The sequence below is a fragment of the Armigeres subalbatus genome, chromosome 2 (genome assembly GCF_024139115.2).
Source record: "Armigeres subalbatus isolate Guangzhou_Male chromosome 2, GZ_Asu_2, whole genome shotgun sequence".
NCBI classification, from domain to species: domain Eukaryota; kingdom Metazoa; phylum Arthropoda; class Insecta; order Diptera; family Culicidae; genus Armigeres; species Armigeres subalbatus.
In genome coordinates, this window is record NC_085140.1 from 442,832,268 (window position 1) to 442,851,380 (window position 19,113).

At 37.5% G+C, this 19,113-nt stretch overlaps 1 protein-coding gene across 2 annotated transcripts in view; it reads right to left on the reverse strand.

Annotated features, from left to right (window-relative positions):
- Nucleotides 1–19,113, reverse strand: part of LOC134213681 (CUGBP Elav-like family member 1) — a 495,491-nt gene that overhangs the window by 224,308 nt on the left and 252,070 nt on the right. The window contains exon 1 of one of the 2 annotated variants that reach the window (XM_062692951.1): nt 12,488–12,624. The exons of the other annotated variant lie outside the window; for it this stretch is intronic. The gene's annotated coding sequence lies outside the window, so the exon portion shown is untranslated. Of the gene's footprint in view, nt 1–12,487; nt 12,625–19,113 lie in introns of those variants that run through there. 2 annotated transcript variants of the gene reach the window in all.

Genomic DNA, 19,113 nt, shown 5'->3' on the forward strand with positions numbered 1-19,113 from the left:
AAAGTAACTGAATAATATAATGGTTGTTAATCATGAATTCAAAATGATATTTTTATATTTAGACACAACATTCAAATATTGGAATATGTTTGATTATTGAATCGTTTGGTAAAATTACATTTCATCCGCGATTACTTCTTCAAATAGATCAAATGATAGAAAAAATAGGAATTTCTCGTTCTTAAATTCAAATGAAATAATTGTGTTATCCACATAAATCTTCATTGTGGCAGAATCCCATCGCATGTTGTTCATCGACGAGATAAAGATAAGACGAGCTTGAGAGATCAATTTTCCCAAACACAAACAATTTCTGTGTACATCACCAGAGTGCCAGTAATTCTAAAATTCCGCTCTGCATTTGGGTTAAAAGTTTCTTCCCGCCCATAAATATACATCCAGTCGCCCACTTCCAACAAGGTTGGCAAACCACCACATCTAACAACAACAAAAAACGGGAATTTCCTAACAATTTCCTCACATCGCAACAACTCGCTGTTTATTCTTCACAAACTACAATAATTCTTCTGACCTCATTGAAGTCAACTGCTTCCTATCGCCAACAGCCAACAAACAGCAGCGGGTAGTTTGCCAAAGAATGTCTGTTTGGCTAAAAGTTCATATATCCAACTATCTCTGTCAACAGTAATAGCGCCGTCCAACGTTGTCACAGGACACAAGAATGGTTTACATGTGACCAAATGTCAACTCGATGAAGAAAACTTTTACCCACAACAATGAACATTTTTCTACCGAATTCTACTCCACCACACCCGGGAGGGACGCTCGTACTGGAACGTTTCCCGCGCCCGTAAAGACGATGAAGACGAAGCCGGCGCAACAATCCCATTCGCGTAAGCCAATATCGGATCTTACCCAACTATCGGACTGTCTTGGCTACACATAGAGCACACATCCACACAGACACCTCCGGAGTATCAAACTTTATGCGAATAATATGCTCGGCGTCTTCCAGTGCAGTGCTTGCCACGAGCATGGAAACGAGAGGCACCTAATTCGGTGCCCTCCCTGTGGGGGTTCCGGGTCCCGTACATTCCTATACTTGCACTTCGAACCGACGGTGTCGCTCCAATCTGCAGCCCACAACGTCCTATGTGTGATAACTATGAGCATAAACCTTAGCCCGGGAGTTTAATTTTGGTCTCTACGCTGCATGGAGATATGGAATCGCGTGACAAAAGCCGGAAACGACTTTGCATATGTAAGCGGGAAGATGCTTCCGAGAAAGGAAGAAGTAAAGAGAACTTTCCCAAGCAATGTCAACAACAGCTTCTTGGGGATATCACTGCTGCAGAGCTAAGATTGTCCTCTAGTAAAGCGGAAGGAAAGAAAGAATTAACAAAATATATAGAGATCCTGGACAAAGTAGACTTGCGATTTCTTGGTGAACTCGGATGCAGAACACGCGCTCCTGCAGTTCCTGCAACCATAAACAGTTTGTTTGCGCAAGATGAACTTCTGCTCAAACTTTGCGAGTGCATCTGAACTAAACCTGAGTTAGGGTGTCCAGCCCAATACGAAGCAAGGCAGAAAACTAACCCTGGGAAATGGTTACTCTAGCGCCAACTGACAAAACCATTCCATTCTGGTTGGGAAACAGGAAGAAGCTGGTTTTATGACTTTCTGCCACATTTCCACCAGCAAGAGGTTCGCCGCACTTCGCTAAACATGGAAGGTAGAGCAACAAAAAAAAAGTGGAAGGTACTCCCAAAGGAATGCAGCTTCTTTTTCCACCTCTATGCACTTGGAAGCATCTCTCGGATAGCAAAAGGGTAACAAGAAAAATCTTCCACCAACTGCGAAGGGAGAGAGAGGAGACTAACTTTTTTAATAGTCAAAACTTAAATTGTAAAGCTGTTTAGTGTGCAGTTAATTTCATTCGTTTTGTAATGCTCTTTTAAAATTAGTTTAGGGTTGAGCAGGTTCCATCTTAAATGGGCGGGCAGCGTTCCACTTTACGGGATGGAAACAAAAACAGCGAACCCACAAGATTGTTCATCATTCTTCACAACTGCTTCAAATATTACAGAATGTATATCAACCGCGAGCCACATGGCGACGCAAAGTGGTCTTTAAATTTGAAAATATTCAACACAAGTTTGATTTTCTGACAAATTTGTATCCACAGCTCAAATGTCTGACCCAATGAAAACAACTAAGAAATGAGTGATCGTCGATTTTTGAAAAAAATTTCGTCACCTTTGGTGCCACTGTTCGACGCGGCAACGACTCAGAACGACGACGACCGTCTGTCTTGCGGTCAAGAACCCAATCGAATCATCATCCATAAATCTTTTATCTCGTTCTCAATTTCATAATTCAATTTAGCTCCTAGGGACCAGCAGAAAGAAGACAAAACTGGCTGGTTGGCCGGACAGGGCTCTGAGGGGGGTGGCTGGGGACTTGATCATCTTCATTTCACTCTTATCCGTTCGTTCGCCGCTGCTCGGCTGCTTGCGATGACGACGATGATGGGTTCATTTTCCGTATTCCCGTGCGCCTGCCAGCTGTGGTTGTTTTTTTCTGTTCTGTAGTGGAATGGTTCCGTCTTTATGCTGGCCGAGGGAATGCGGCCGTGATTGAGGGGGTCAAAGAAATTTGTACAAAGATGATATAATGATTGCTTTATTATCTAGTACTAGTGAGAGACTCTATTTTTGTGTAGCGTTTAGTAATGTCATGCGTCGACCCAAAGTCTACCAGAAGAGATATGTTTCAGAAAAAATGAGTAGTAACAAGAACAAAAATTACAGATCAAAAGGATTCGTGATAGTAGCTTTGATTGGATACTTTAAAAGGGTATCTTTTTTGAGTTTTTAAACTCGTCTTCAAATTTTTCTTTATAAACGGTTTGAAAACTACCAAAAATGAAATATTTTTGAAATTTCATGGATGGTGATCAATTCATGCAGATAGTTTCTGAACAAATTGACACCGAATCATTCAATTCCTTCGATACAGACCTATAGTTTTTTTTTGCGAAACTCAACACCCTGGGGCACTGGGGCACATGTATATAAAAATCTCATTTTGGCCAAAAAATTTACATATGCAGTTTCTAGTCCTTAGTCCTCATGGAAACAGGAAATAATTCTGATAGAATTATTAATATATTAGTGTTCTTAGACGCGTATGTAATTGTGTTAAATTGTCATGAAAAGACATTCTTTATTAGAGAATTTAGAGTTCGAGATTGGTATTTTTAAGAAATAGGATTTTTAGAGATAATCGTTGAATTAAATCATGTTCAAGTATACACACTCAAACTTCTCAGAATCAGTAACTTAGAAAACGCCATAGTTTCTTGGTAGGGTAAAACTGGAAATTCGATGGCCACGGAACTGGTTCCGGAAATCCGGAATTCCCGGTACAAAAGGCCAACATAAAACTACAAAACAAATCAGGCTTCCGATATTTAAGTCAATTCAGAATTTCATGAGTAATTTAGAAAACTTAGTTTCTTGATAGGGTAAAACTGGGCCTGTGATGACCACGTAACCCAGAATTCACGATACAAAAGGCCAACATATAGAGCTATAAAACAGGTCAGTCTTCCGACACACCTTACCTTACTTTACCTAACCTTACACCTTACTGCTCTGGTACTTAAGACCAACGAAGAACTACAAAAAAATCAAACACTTTAAACTTTTCAGAATCTCAAGAGTAATCTAGAAAACGATAATTTTTTTTTCGGGTGTACCGCTTTGACCAGCTGTTAGATATGTATATCCAATACTATTGATAAGCAATGCAGTATCGGTTTCGGTACAGTTCTTGTTTTGTTCTATCAAGAGGATCATGATAACCTATCTGGACCCTTCACAGAGAGCAATCTCATTGAAGGCGCCCCCTTATAAATAAGAAATCAATCCTTTCTTGAGGAAACATAACAGTAATACTGTTATTTAACCAAGTATCGGAGACCTAGCCGCTTCTACAATATCACCAGTAGAGCACCACACCTGGGATTTAGCAATACATATGTACTCAGGGTGGCCACTGAAATTCGATTTTCAAATTCCCGGTTTTTCCCGCTTTTCCCGATAAATTTTGTCAAATTTTCCCGGTTTTTATTTTACGTGGAAAAAATAGTTTTTGAACTTTAATTCGGTGTGTTCTGACCAGCAATTTTTATATCGAAAGTCAGTCAACTGATAATTTGTAACGAAACTTTGAAGTAAATATATTAAATTACCAACAATATGTTATGTGAAATGCTTTGATCAACAGTCACACTGAAATTGTGCGCTTCGTTGATATGTAATTAGTGTCAACTGGCACTTGATCAATGTACTAATACTACATTAGCACCTAATAACAATTTAATTTTTTCTTAATTGCAAAATTTTCGTAATTTTTCTCTTTATTGAAATGCTTGCGTAAGTTTCTGACAGACCCAAAGTGCATTGTATGCTAGTCTAGTGTGGTTCTGTCTTCTTAGAGCATAATGTTCACATTATTTTGTTTTCGAAAATAGATTTAAGCACATTCTGGGCAATCAGAACATACGATGCACAATTGATTCAATTTTACATGTTAGATTTCTAGGATATTATTTTCTTTTTTCAGTGTTCTATTCATCAAAAAAAAATATTGAATTTGAAAATGAAAGTTACCCGTTGGAATTTTCAAAGTTTTGGAACATATGTAACAAGTTAAAAATAATCTTAGAGTATATCTTTCATCATCATAAACTTTTATTAAATTAGGTTTGTTGTCTTATCTTAGCACATGCACAGCCAGTATTAAAAAGCATCCTGGAAATGTTTATATTGTATTTCGGTTATATTTCCGAGCATTTTCTTGTCAACAATCATATTTGCAGCATATTATAGATATGACAGATATTAAAACATGCATGTTTTTGCACTAATAACTATGCATTGCCACCATCCTTGATTTTTTTTTCGATTTTGAATTTTTTTTCCACCATTGGGGGACCATTGGGAAAAAACAATGATTTTTCAATAATTCCAAAATGCAATGTCCGATCGGGCCAATTTTCAATAACAAATAATGGGACCGCATTTCCCGTCAATGCAACTTGTTGCTAAGTTCTAAAAAGCTAAGGGTAATGCTAAGTTCTAAAAAGTGGGTCTACAAAATTTGTACACATACACACACACATGCATACGCACATACAGACATCACCTCGGTTCGTCGAACTGAGTCGATCGGTACATAACACTATGGGTCTCCGGGCCTTCTATCAAAAGTTCATTTTTGTTGTACGAGAAAGGCAAAAACTTTGTCAAGCAATAAGAATTTCCATCATGTGCAAGGTTAAGTTAAGTTAGTTATACTTCAGATAAGTTATAGGTAGCGTAATCCTTAACTACAACTTACAGCCCTAGCTCGAAAAATGGATTATGCTAGGACCCGAGCAGCACAAGTCAGACGAAAATGGTTGCAGCAACTTGATTGTGACTGAATCCAGTCACATATGAGTTGCAGTAACCTATTAGTAATTTGTGTGCTGCTAGGGGACTCGGTTTGGTAGATCTTTCCCCGTAAGACACTTGGTAAAAGTGATCTATCCAACGTTACAGGAAAAGGTCTACATAGAACTACAAAATAAATCAATCAATCGACCCCTCAAACTTTTCATAATTTAATGAGTATTTTTTTTTTTTTTTTATGATGACCGTGCATTTCGTAGTTGCTACTCCGTGATCGACCAGAACAATCGCAATTGCACAGGGAACCAATGGATGGAAGCATGGGATTTGCTCTCCAACCTCAATGTGCACAGTCCGAAAGCTCTAGTATTTTGGATAGTCGATAACGGCGCTGGCCACGTCCTCACGGTCATCGGGGATGGGAAGGAATTGATGATGATGCAGTCACTCGTCCACTGCAAGCCACGAGTTCCTGTGGAATTTTATTGGAATCTTGGAGTTAAGGTTTTATGGCAGAGGTTCGTCTTGGTTAACGGGTTGCCAATGTGATAGTTAAGAAAGGGTGGTGTAGTATTCTAATTGGATGCCGAAACGAACTTTTTCGCTCATTTCGAATTCTAACAGTAACCTGCTAGAACTAATCAAGTTGTAGGTATAGGGATAGAAGATGGAAACGGTATGAAAGCCCAATTCCAGTTCTAGCGATTGCTATAACATGAGAAATATATGAAAAGATACAAAGTAGGAAGAATGGAACGGGCCTGGGATTGAACCCACGACCTCCTGCGTATGAGGCAGAAGCGGTAGCCATATGTCCACCAAGACCGTTATTCTAGAAAAAAAAATCGTTAATTATTTGTAGGGTAGAAATGGACATGCGATGGCCACGGAACAGGTTCCGGAAAGCCAGTATTTCCAGTGAAAAAGACCTACATAGAATATCAGTAAATATCAGTCTTCCGACACCTTGAACTTCTGAGAATTTCCTGAGTAATCAAGAAAATGCCTAAGTGCTCTTTTAGAGAAATACTGGCAGTTTTATTGCCACGGAACAAGATCCGGAGTCCCATTCCGATAGTCTAACCTACCAAGAAATGATGACGTTTTCAAAATTACTCATGAGATTCTGAGATGTTTGAAGTGTCAGAAGACCGCTTAATTTCGTGGTTCAATGATGGCCTTTTGTACTGCATATTACGGGCTTCTGGAACCTATTCCGTGGTGATCACATGGCCAGTTTTACTCTACCAAGGAACTAAGACGTTTTCTAAATTACTTATAATACTCTGTGAAGTTTAAGGTGTCGGAAGACTAATTTGTATTGTATTTTTATGTTGGCCTTTTGTACCGGAGATTCCGGGTTTCCGAAACCTTTTCCGTGGTCTTCCCACAGCCAGTTTTACCCTACCAAGAAACTATGTCATTTTCTTAGTTACTCATGAAATTTTGAGAATTTTGAGGTATCGTAAGACTGATTTGTTTGTAATTCAAGTTGGCCTTTTGTACCAAAAAATTCGGGCCAGTTGAAAGGCCAGTTTTACCCTACTAAGAATCTAAGTCGTTTTCTAACTTACACATGAGATTCTGAGAACTATAAGGCGTCAGAAGCCTAATTTTATGTTGGCCTTTTTCACCGGAAATTCCGGGTTTTCGGAACCTGTTCCATGGCCATTGAATGGCCATAGCAATAAACTATGGCGTTTTCGAAGCTACTTGTGAGATTCTGAGAAGTTTGAGATGTCTGAAGACCGATATATTCCGTGATTCTAGGTTGACCTTTCATACCGGTATTTCGGGTTTCCGAAACCTGTTCGGTGGTCGTCCGGAGGCCAATTTATGTCTATTTGGCTATTGTTGTCAACCATTCACATTGACCTTATACTGTAATATCTGTTATGACGTAAAAAAATTCAAAATACTGAAAATTTGCTCAAAATGGCTCAAAATGGCAAAATGTGGCAAAATGGCTTATGCCACACTCCAAAACTCTCCCCTCTAAAAAAGGGAGGGCCATCCTAAGTATTATACCCAACTGCTTTCTGGAACTACTATTCCTCTGGATCACAGTTGAAACCGTTTGCAATTTAGTTGAAAATTAACCGAGAACGAGCTGTTTTAAGTTGTCAAGATTTGTCCCGGAAGTTTGAGGGTTAAAAAATAGGCGTTTGCGTGGAATGCGGTTGGGGAAATGACGGCTTTGGCAGGTTTTGTTCTATTATTGTCAGGCGGGTTTTTTTTTGACCAAATTTGATATGTAAAGCATGTTTAGGCCAAATTTGAGCATAATTAGTTATAGAAAACCCCCCCTGACAATAATAGAACAAAACCTGCCATAGCCGTCATTCCCCCTATGTGATCCTTTCTTTTTAAGTAATCGTTTGCCCGTCATTGGTGGCTATGATCCCTTCTTTGAACTTGAGCATTTTCTCTGATTAAGGCAATGATGGGTTGGATCCCTTCCATAAAAGTAGGCGTAGGAATAAGGTAAAGGTAAATGTAATTCCTTTTTTGGAAGAAAGAGTTCACCCGGTATAAGACAATGGTAGACGAGATTCGTTATTTGGCTGAAGGCGTTTCCCTGGAATAAGGCAATGGTGATTCTGATCCATTTTTTAAAACTAGGCTTTTTCCCGGAATAAGGCAATGAGGGATGTGATTCTTTCTATAAAAGCAGGTGTTTGCCAGAAATAAGGCAATAGTACATGTGATCCCTTCTTTAAAAGAAGACACTTTCCCGAACTAAGAAAAATGGATATGTGATTCCTTCTTTGAAAGTAGGCGTTTGTCGGGGTAAGACAATTGTGGATGTGATCCATTCCTTGAAAGTTTTCCCGGATCAAGGCAATGGTGAGTTTGATCCTTTCTTAAAAAATTAGGTGTTTTCCGGCATCAGGCATCGGTGGATGTCATTACTTCTTCGGAACTAGTTGTGCCGTTTGGTTTGTCCGCCCTTCCGAAAAAATGTTCACCATCAGCCTAAATTTATCAGAACATATCCTCGACCTACTTTATCCACGTAACAAAATACATAAAACAACCCTTTCTTTTTACAATGCAAGCAGATCCTTTGCTTGTCACTTTTTTTGTAAAAGGAGAAACCAATAGACATTACGCTTTTTTGCGACATTCGCCCTTATTCCAAATAGAGTTTAATTTGCTCGTTTTCTCACTTTTTCTATCATTTTCATGCCTTCCCAATGTCAACGAAAGTAGCATTTACATGAACATGGGCATAATGACCGTACATTTCGTAGTCACTACGTTGCGATTAACCAAAACAACCGAAATTGCACCGAGAACCAATGGATGGATGCATGCGATTTGATTTGGATCCGAAAGCTCTAGTATTTAAAATGGTCAATAACGGCACTGGCTACGTCCTCGCGGTAAATCGGGGATGAGAAGGAATTAATGATGCATTCGCACGCCCACTGCAAACCAAGAACAACTCTGCACGCGCCACGAGTTCCTGAAGAATTTTTTTGGAACCTGGGGGTTAGGTTCTATGGCAGAGGTTTGGATAACAGGTTGCCAATGTGTTAGTAATGAATGATTGCTATAAGGTAGGGTGGTCGGTATTGGCCATTTTTGACAAATACCGGTATTCGGTATTTGGTGGCGTCAATACCGGTAATACCGGTATAATACCGGGTTTTGTGAAAATTTCAGGTATTGAAAGAAAAATTTTTGATTGGGACTTTTGGATGAAAAACAATATTTGTTGACAAACTTTAAATGTTAAAATCATTGCTTGTTGAGCTGGGCAAAGCGAAACTTTATTAGACATTACATACTAAACGATTCATCTCCCAGTATGTATTGGATTTTATTGGCAATGTTGCAAACTGCTGAGAATGCCGTCTATGGGTTAACCGAAGTAGGACGAATCTTATCAAAACCGTCGAAAATCAGTGTCAAAATCGTTTCTGATCAATTGCTTCACGGCAGAATTATTCAAAAAAGCAAAAAGATCGGCGTATTCTGATCTTCTTTCTTGGATTCATTCCTTAAAAGCATCGAATAAGTAGCGGAAGTTTCTGTGGCTTGATTTGATAATTATTCCAACATAAATTGGAGCGCTACGTCGGCTTCACATAGAGTACAGAACTCACAGCAGAGTAGTTCCACAGCAGAGGTTCAAAGACTTAAATTATTTCACCAATCGCCAACAATCATAACTGAAGATGAATTTGAATTAAAGTTTCAACTCATAAATCCGTTTGAGCATAGATAACATTCTATTCCAGCGTGCATTGGCATCAGCCACTAATTCAAATTCTTTTTCGAATTCAGAACGGACATATTTTTGCAGAAAATCGTTTTTTACAGGTGATCTCCGGAAAAGAACTACTACGTCACGCACCTTTTCCACAATTTCATATATTGCGGTAAAATTCTCGACGATGTAAACAGTTTTCATCAAAGAAAAAAATCATTTGCAATTTGGCAGATGGCTAAGAGAATGAATCAACACGTATAAGTTATTGTTTTTGCACAATGAATATTCGAGATTTTTAATACTGTCAGCAAAATTTGAAATACCGAAAATACCGGTATTTCCCGTCTCTAATACCGGTATTTTCGGTACCCCAAATTGGTCGGTAATACCGGTATTACCCTACTATAAGGTAATTAGATGCCGGCAACGAGTCTTTTCGCTCATTCTTAATTCTAACAGTTACTGCTAGAAATGTCTAGTCGTGGGCAATAGGATAGAATATGAAAACGGTATGAAATCCGTTTCCACATTTCTAGCGATTGCAAGAACATGAGACATATATAAGAAACAAAGTAGGAGGAATGGAACCGGCCTGGAATTGAACCTACGACCTTCTGCATATGAGCCAGTAGTCCCAAGTAACCAAAAGTTCCTTTAAGAGTACGTTTTTCGCTTAAGCAGCTCAGTGAAGCTGATTAAGCGAAAAACGTACTCTTAAAGGAACTTTTGGTTACTTGCCCGTTTTGATGTTGTGAAATCGCCGAATATGATTACTTAATTTGATATCTTTTTGGTCGGTTAAAATAACAAAATGTATAGCAGAAAAATCTGACTGTGACATCAAATCGAAAATTTACAGCAAAATGAGATCAAAATGTGTAATCAATCATGATACTTCATACTTGATAACAAATTATGATTTCAATTTGCTGTCACAATCAAAATATGTTTTCCACATGCACTCATTATGTTTTCAGACTTGGGTGGGGTCATAGTCACATGGCCACCAAGCCCGTTTTTCTAATGCCAACGAAAATAGCATTTATGGGACATAACAAATACATAGGGTCGGTGTACCGGTAATAGTGGTATTAGTGACAGGTCTAAATTGTTTAAATCATAACAAATGATAGGAATATATTTCCTGTGATGTAAATATATTGGCAGAAAGCTGCTCTCCTCTAGTTTTCAGGAAAAATATTGTTGATACTTCAAAATACTGTTTTCTTTTCAAAATCGCTTCCTCCATTATTAGGTACATGGACAAGTAATAGTGGTACTAGCTAACTTCTGTTCCTATAATAGTGAATCTCATTGGTTTCTTACGGGATTCACTATTATAGGAACGCCTCACTATTATTGGTGCAAGGGAGCCAAAAATTTAAGGAAAAATTATGTTTTTCGATATTTCCCCGGAAAATTTGAAATCTTTTTCGCACACATTCACCTATTTTCAGCAAGCGCTATGCTATGAAGTAATTTTTAGAAATCAAAATGCACTAAATTCAGTGAAAATCGAGTTTTCACTATTACTGGTACACCACTATTACTGGCACAGCCACCCTACCAATACAAGTAGTTGATTTGTCATAAGACGAGTTCGTATCATCCCATTTAGTTCCACCACTTAATTGTACCTTGACAGATATGTAAGTAAGGCCGTCTTCAGTGTCTCGTACTTGACTCGACGACGACTAAGTCGAGTCAAGTACGAGACACTGAAGACGGCCTTACTGTTGAAGTCGATATACGTATCTGTCAAGATACAATTAAGTGGTGGAATTCAATGGGATTGTACAAGCTCGTCTTATGACAAGTGTAATTATTCATTTTGTTTATGTAAAAAATTTATGTAAACGATCGAGTTGATTCTTAAATACAGTATTGGTATACTGTATTTAAGAATCAACTCGATCGTTTACAATGAATCGCAAGTAAAGATAACGGCGAGATAGTCACCCATTTAGTTTTTTTTGCTTTTCTCGTACAACAAATTGTACCGAACGATCATTTCAGTCCGAATACGCACTTTTTATATTAGTCTCGGAGACCCATAGTGTTATATACCAATCGACTCAGCTCGACGAGCTGAGCACATTTCTGTCTGTCTGTGTGTATGTGTGTGCACAAAAGCTAAGAAAAACATTCAACAATTTTTTTCATATAGTAATCTTTAACCGATTTTCTCGAAATATTGCATTCGACAGAGGGCAGGTCAAGTTCTAGTATCTAGTTGATCATTATTTAATTTGGTAACGATCGACCATTGCGTTTAGAAGTTATTAAGAAAATGGTACATCGAACAATATTAGTTCCATATACGGTTGATGTCTTGGCTAAATGCGAGAAAGGCAATATCACTACTAGGTGAATTAAATTGGGTTTTTAATTTGGTAGTCGCGTGGTGTAACGCTGTATTCTTTGATACCCCGTGTTTTTAAACTGCATCTTTGTGCGCTTTAAAAATGTAAGGAAAATTACAAGTTGCCTTGTAGCTACAGCTTATTTTTATAAGAAAAATATCATTTATTTGAAAAATTTATAAAACTGAAACAAGTTTATCCTTTCTTATTCAGCATTATCCCATTTATGTCGAATATTCTAATCCCTAACATTCAAACTTTTTGATAAAATAAATTACATCCTGCAAACATTTCTCGCTTAACTTTTCAAAAGGACCTAAGTAACATTTTTTTCATGAAATAATTTGAATACTGCAATCAATAGCTTTCATGTTGTTCTGTTGGTTGCGCTATTCAAATTAATTCATAAAAAATGTTACTTAGGTCCTTTGAAAAGTTAACAGATTCTAGTGAGAAAACAAAAAAAAAAGAACAGAACTAACCTGGCACATGGTAGGGTGTCGGTGTCGGGGCCGGCAGCCAGTAGGCCGCACTGATCGACGGGTACGCCTTGGAGTCCTCGCTGTTGGCTGCCCCGCCGCCACCACCGCCGGAGCCACCAAGACCCCGCAGGGGACATATCGGACCCGGACTGGAAAGGCCCGTCGAGCCATTCGATCCCGGACTTCCCGGCGACTTGGTACGGCTTTTCATCGTTTGGGCCAACAGAAGGCAGAAGCGGAAGGATTTAATTGGCGAAATATTTATGATGGAACGTTGCACCACGACGTTCGGTTGTTGTGTCGGTTGGTTAATTATTTGGTTTTCCGGCGATGATTGTTCGATGCGCATTCGATTCAATAATCAAACATGGAACATATTTTTTTTTGTTTCGATTCAGATTTTACGCAGGAAGGAGGAAGAGAATTTAATTATGTAACGAACGGATAAAATTACACAGACACTAATAGCACATGTAGATCAGCATAAATCTCGCCAGCCTCCGATAAACATATACTCATTAATCATCAAATGATTTTATTTCTGATTCGAGAATATCACAGCGCTTGGCTTCTTTCCTGCTTTTGCCAGCCGTTGATTTCGCTCCTTTCCGGATGATTTGCGGTTGGAAATTTATGCAGTACGCGATTAAATTTCCTTGCCACTTTTCCGTTTACGTAGAAACACAACACAGATACAGAATAACACCGCACATTGATTTATGCCATTATAATTATATGCACCATTGGAAATTTTTGTTAATTAACAGCGTATTATTAAAACCGAACCGCACAGGGCTGCCTTTGTTTGATCTTCTCTCGCCCCTCGTGCACCTTCAGATCAATTTTCAACACACATACAGAGAGACAACAGATACAAATTGTTTCAATTTATGTTGCACCCCCGTCTGCTACTGCTGCTGCCGCTTGGACTGTGCGTTTCATAAATTATCACAACGCTATTTAAATTTACATTACGTGAATCAATTTTCAATATCACACACCGATTGCTATCTTTAAGCTCTCATTGCATATCGTGCAGGGGGCAGGCACACGGGCGCAATCGGGAGACCCCCACACTCTGCTGCGTTCTACCGAGGCTGCCTATAGAATAGTGGGGATGAAAAAGGACACGCGGTCAGTGAACAGCGAATTTCCTCGTGTCGTTTCAATAGCTCTTCTCGCCCGGGAAAATTGTTTTAGGATCAACAATACAACAATGCAAGCACGTACACATAAATAATTACACAAACACATACGCTCTAATAGTGATAGATATGCCAACAGATTAACGATTATCGCATTAACGATTATTGCACTTTTTCCTGCCTGGGAAACACACATAAATCAGAGTTTAGTAGCAATGCACACGAAACTGTAAAATCCTAGGCAACACACACACAAGAGAGGACACAGCCAGAAGAAGGAAGTTTGCGGTGAGTTTTGGCCACGAAACAAACGAATTACACGACACGGACAACAGTGCAACACATAATGAGTACCGAAATGGATGGATGATGGGTAAAGCTCGCACGGCGGACGAACGGCAATCGATATGAAGATCTCTCGGCGATATCTGCTCGATAATCGAAGGATCAGCGCCGTTACCTACTGGCTGGTAGCCGATTGGCACCTAATTATAGCCTAAATGTGAACGGGCGCTGATTGGTCGAGTCCGAGCTGTTGATCGATCGATCTGGCTGGTGGGGGCCACACTGCTTCCGGAGGAACAAATTTGTGATCGAAATTGTTGGAATACAAGTTTAATTTTGACCTAAGGTATTATTAGAGGAAATTTGGTTTAACTGAAGCCTTGGTAGGTCTGCAGTAGAACGCGTTGTTGCAATAAATAGCATAGTCTCGAAATCAAAATATAAACAATTATGATTTGCAGTGTGAAAGGACACTGAATAAAAATCTCAGGGGTACAAACAATTTCGATCATGAATTTCGTCATCAGGAAACACCGTGTTTGGTGTGGAATGGTGGTAGCGGAAAAGGGTGGATCTTACGACACATGATTCAGTGACGACGACGGAGTTTTGGTTAGCACATTTGAGAGTGTTCAGAGCATACGACATGTTAGGCAAAAAGATCATTTAGCAACTATTTTAAACAAATAGAAACACATGAACATGAACCAATATAGCGCATACACACTAAAAGTAGAAACACTGATGCTGGGATGAGTGGAGGAAGTGTGAAACGGTGATGTCTTGAAAAAAAAAAACAGTCGAGAGAAGAAGAATTGATTTGCAGACTACAATCGATCGCGAGGATGCTAATTATAAGCCTGGGTGCGATGGCGCATTGGAAATGTTGTTGTTGTCGAGAGCAGTCGTCCGAAATTCTTGGCGAATCGAAGACGAGAACCGAGTTGTTGAAGGCACTTGATGGAATTCCTGTGAGAGATATTTTTAGACGGGAAGATGGCTGTTCAGCAGCAATGCTTATGCTATGACATTCAAAAGTCAAAAAACGCTGTGAACCTTATTTAAAAAAGGTTGGAAAGATCCTTGAGCTGTTGATCTTCAAATGTACGATCGGCACATGAGCGGGATAGGCTCATAGTCATGATTCTTAGACATACTGGTAATTTGTGTTTATATAACGTTTATATGGTGTTTATATAACGTCACAAATGTATTTCTAAAGGCTCAAGCCCCCTTCTTTCTTATTATTATAGTGTGTTTTCAAATTAATCTGATATGAATAATCTTATCGGAAGCAAATAGAGCAATAAATTTTATTACAAAATCCACAAAATTATTTATTCAAGTGTTTCCGTGTCTAAGGCAGATTACGACTTGATAATTCCACCTCTTGAATAGTTAATCTGGGGTTGATCCGTAGAGGTTCGTCATCGGATTTTGGATCAAAATATACACTCCTGCCATCATCGATAAATGATCGTGATAAGTATTGCGCTGATGGTCGATAAGCGTTCGATTGAATACTCTCCTACACGCTGCATTGCCTGGTTCAGTTCGAAAAAAAAAATCGAATTGAGGACTTGAGCCCACACCATTCCATTTAGTACACAGATGTATTTTTAATTTAACGATATTCGCTCTTGCGAGAAGCTGATCCATTAGAAGCTAATACCAATGGGTATTTATAAGCCAATTTCCGGTATTTATCTATTCCTTTTGCAACTTTGTTTTATGTTTCTTTCACCCTACTATGAGTATCGGCATTGAACTAAGTGTATCGGAAATGAACATCTATTTAAAACACCTTGATTCATCCAATTAGCTATGTCTGTGTCTTTCTCGTACATTAGATATACTAAAAAAAATTGAGTAAAAATTTTTTAGCGTGTTTTTTTTTTGTATATAAATCGTATTTTGGCCATAACTTTTAATCCCATAGTCCGATCTGACCAATTTTTAATGACAATGAGACAGGATTCCCCGTCGAATGCAAATTATTGCAAATAAATCGGATCAAGATAAGTGCCTAAAATATGAGTGAGTTTTATTTTGCGCACATACATACACACACGCACACACATACACACAGACAGACATCATCTCAATTCATCGAGCTTAGTCGATTGGTATATAACACTGTGCGTCTCCGAACCTTATATCACAAAATCGTCTTGGAACTGAGTATATAGCCTTTTCGTTACACCTTGGTGTACGAGAAAGGCAAAAAGATTAAAGACCGGAAGAATTCCCCAAAGATATTCGGAGGAAATTCAATAGTTTTTATCGTGGAAATTCGGAATAATTTTACGTGCAAAATTCGAAAAAAATCTCCCGAGGAAAATCAGAAGAACATCACGGGAAAACATTAAAAGAATCTTCCGAAGAAAAGTTGAAAAAAAATTCAAATGAATTTCCGAAGAAAACCGGACGAATTTCTCGAGGAAAATTGAAAAGAGTATTTTGAAAGATCTTCTTGAAAAAAATCGGAAGAATTTACTGAGAAAAATTCTAAAAAAAAATCATTCGAAAATCCGAGGAATTTCACGGGAAAGTTCGACAGAATTTTTGAGGAAATTCGGAAGAATTGGCAGCGTAAAATCGTAAAAAAAATCCCAAGGAAAAGCATAAAAAATTCCGAGAAATTCAGAAGAAAGGAGGAAAAACAGGGAAAATGGAATGAATTTTCCTAGGAAATTCAGAACAATTTTCCGAGAACACTTCCCAGAAAAATTAAAACAAAATTCGGAGGAAATTCGATGGAATTGTCCGAGGAAATTTGGAAAACAAAATTATAGAAATTCAGGAAAAATTCCCGAAAAAATTTGAAAGAGATACCCGGCGAGTTTCGGAGAAAATTTCTTGAAGAAATTTCTATTGGAAATTCCCAAGAAAATTTAGAAGAATTTCTCTAAATTGTATTCAAAAGAATCTCTTGAAGAAATTCGGAAGAATTCCCATGGAAATTTACGAATAAAATACAAAAAAAATCTCACGTACATTAGAAAAATGTCAACGGTTAAATTTCCAGAGGAATTTGGAAGGAATTTCCATAAGAAATTCTGGAAAAAAATCCAAAATTAAAAATAATTTTCCAAGAAAACTTGGAAGAAAATTTTCCCAAGAAAATCATAAGAATTTCTCGAAAAAATTGGGATAGCTTCCCGAGGAAATACGGAAAAACTACACGGAGAAATTTGGGAGAGCTTCACGAGAAAATTCGGAATAATTGTCAGAGAAAAATACGAAAAAAGTTCTGAGGAAAGCTGGAAATTATTCTTGAGGAAAATTGGAAATCTCAATGAAATTTTTAAAAAATGATTCCCAGAAAATTTGAAGAAGTTTTCTGAAGAAATTCGAAGGAATTGCCCGAGTAAGTTCGAAGGAATTTTCCGAGAAATTTCGAAAGAACTTCCCGAAGAAGATTAGTAGAATTTCCTGAATAAAATAGAAAGAAATACCGAAGAAAGTAATGAAAATTTCGTGGAAATTTGGAACACTTTCCAGAAGAAATTCGAAAGAATTTTCCAAGAAAAATTGAAAAGATTTCCGTGGAAGTTCAGAATAATTTCACGAGCAAAATTCAAAAGAATTTCTTGAAGAAATAGGGAAGAATTTCTCGAGATTTTCGAGAAATAAAATCGGTAGAATTTCCCAAAGATTTTTTTTTTGCCTATTTTAAGGATTTACCGAGAAAATTCGGAAGAATTATCAAATTTTTCAAAAGAATTTCCAAAAACAAATCCAATCAATTTCTTGATGAAATTCAAAAGAATTTGGAGGGACTTGAACCCTCAACCTCCTACTCTTTAGATAGGCGTGATAACCCCTACACAACAAGACCACTTAAAGGTCACGTTTGCGGAAAAGCCATCAGAATCCGAGTACCAACCTCCACCGCGGTTGGCTCTGTTTTGCAAATTGAATATCTTTCGGATGCTTGGTTTGTCCAATCTAAAAGCAATCCCAAAAAAAAAAGAAAGAATTCCCAGTGCAAATTTGGAAAAAAATCTCGACAAATTCGAAGAAATTTTCCGAGGAAGTGTGGAGGACTTTACTTGAGAAGTTCTGAAGAATTTCCCGAAGAAATTAGATAGAACTTCTCGAGAAAATTAGAAAGAATTTGCCAAGAAAGTTTGTGAAATTTTTTCAAAGAAATTCAGTAAAATTTCTTAAATGATTAAAAAACAATTTTTGATGGAAATTCAAAAAAAAAAAAAAAATTGCGGGGAAAATTGAAAAAAAAATCCCGAAGAAATTCGGAAAAACTTCCCGAAAAAATTCAATAGAATTTTTCGAATAAAATTCGAAAGAATTTTTCGAGAAAATTTACCGAGGAAAATGAAAGAAATGACTTAAGATGTTAAGATGAATTCTCTATTACTAACTAAAAAGTAAGATGATATTATTTGTATACATATATCACAAAGAACCATGGCTCCGTAAAGTGTTATACACGCCTGAGCCTACCAAATAAACGAACTTGGAAAAGAAATTCTTGAGAAAATGAAGAATTTTCTGAGCAAATAAAAAAAATCCCGAAAAAAATCGAAAGAAATCCCCTTAAAAAATCAGAGGAATTTCCATAAATTACGTAACGCTTAGAGGGGGGGCGAAGGTTGCTTGAAATGTGACAATCCATACAAAATTTGTAAATGATTCATACAAAAGTGTGACATAGGGGGGAGGGGGTTGAAAATGGCCAATTTTACGTAATGTTACGTAATTAATGGTAAAGTAAATTTTGAGAAATTTCCAGAAATTTTCAAAATTTACGAAATTTTCAGAAAAATTGTCAAAAAAAAATTAAAAAAAAATCCTGAGGAAATTTGGATGAATTTTCCAAGAAAATTGGAAAGAGTTTTCCGAGGAAGTTCAGAAGTTTTACGAAAAAATTTAAAAGATTTGTTTGATGAATTTGAAAGAATTTCCCGAATAAATTCATGGGAAAAAGGAGCTTTGAAGGAATTTCTTGAGAAAAAATTCTCGAATAATTCATAAGAGTTTTGTAAGCAAATTCAAAATAATTTTCCGAGGAAAACCAAAAAAAAAAATCTCGAAGAAAATTATAAAAAAAATGTCGAGGAAATTCAGCAAAACTATCCAAGAATTTTTTTAAAGAATTTCCCAAGAAAATTCAAAAGAAATTCTCGAGAAAATTCAGAAAAATTTCCTGAGTAAATTCGAAGGGATTTAGAA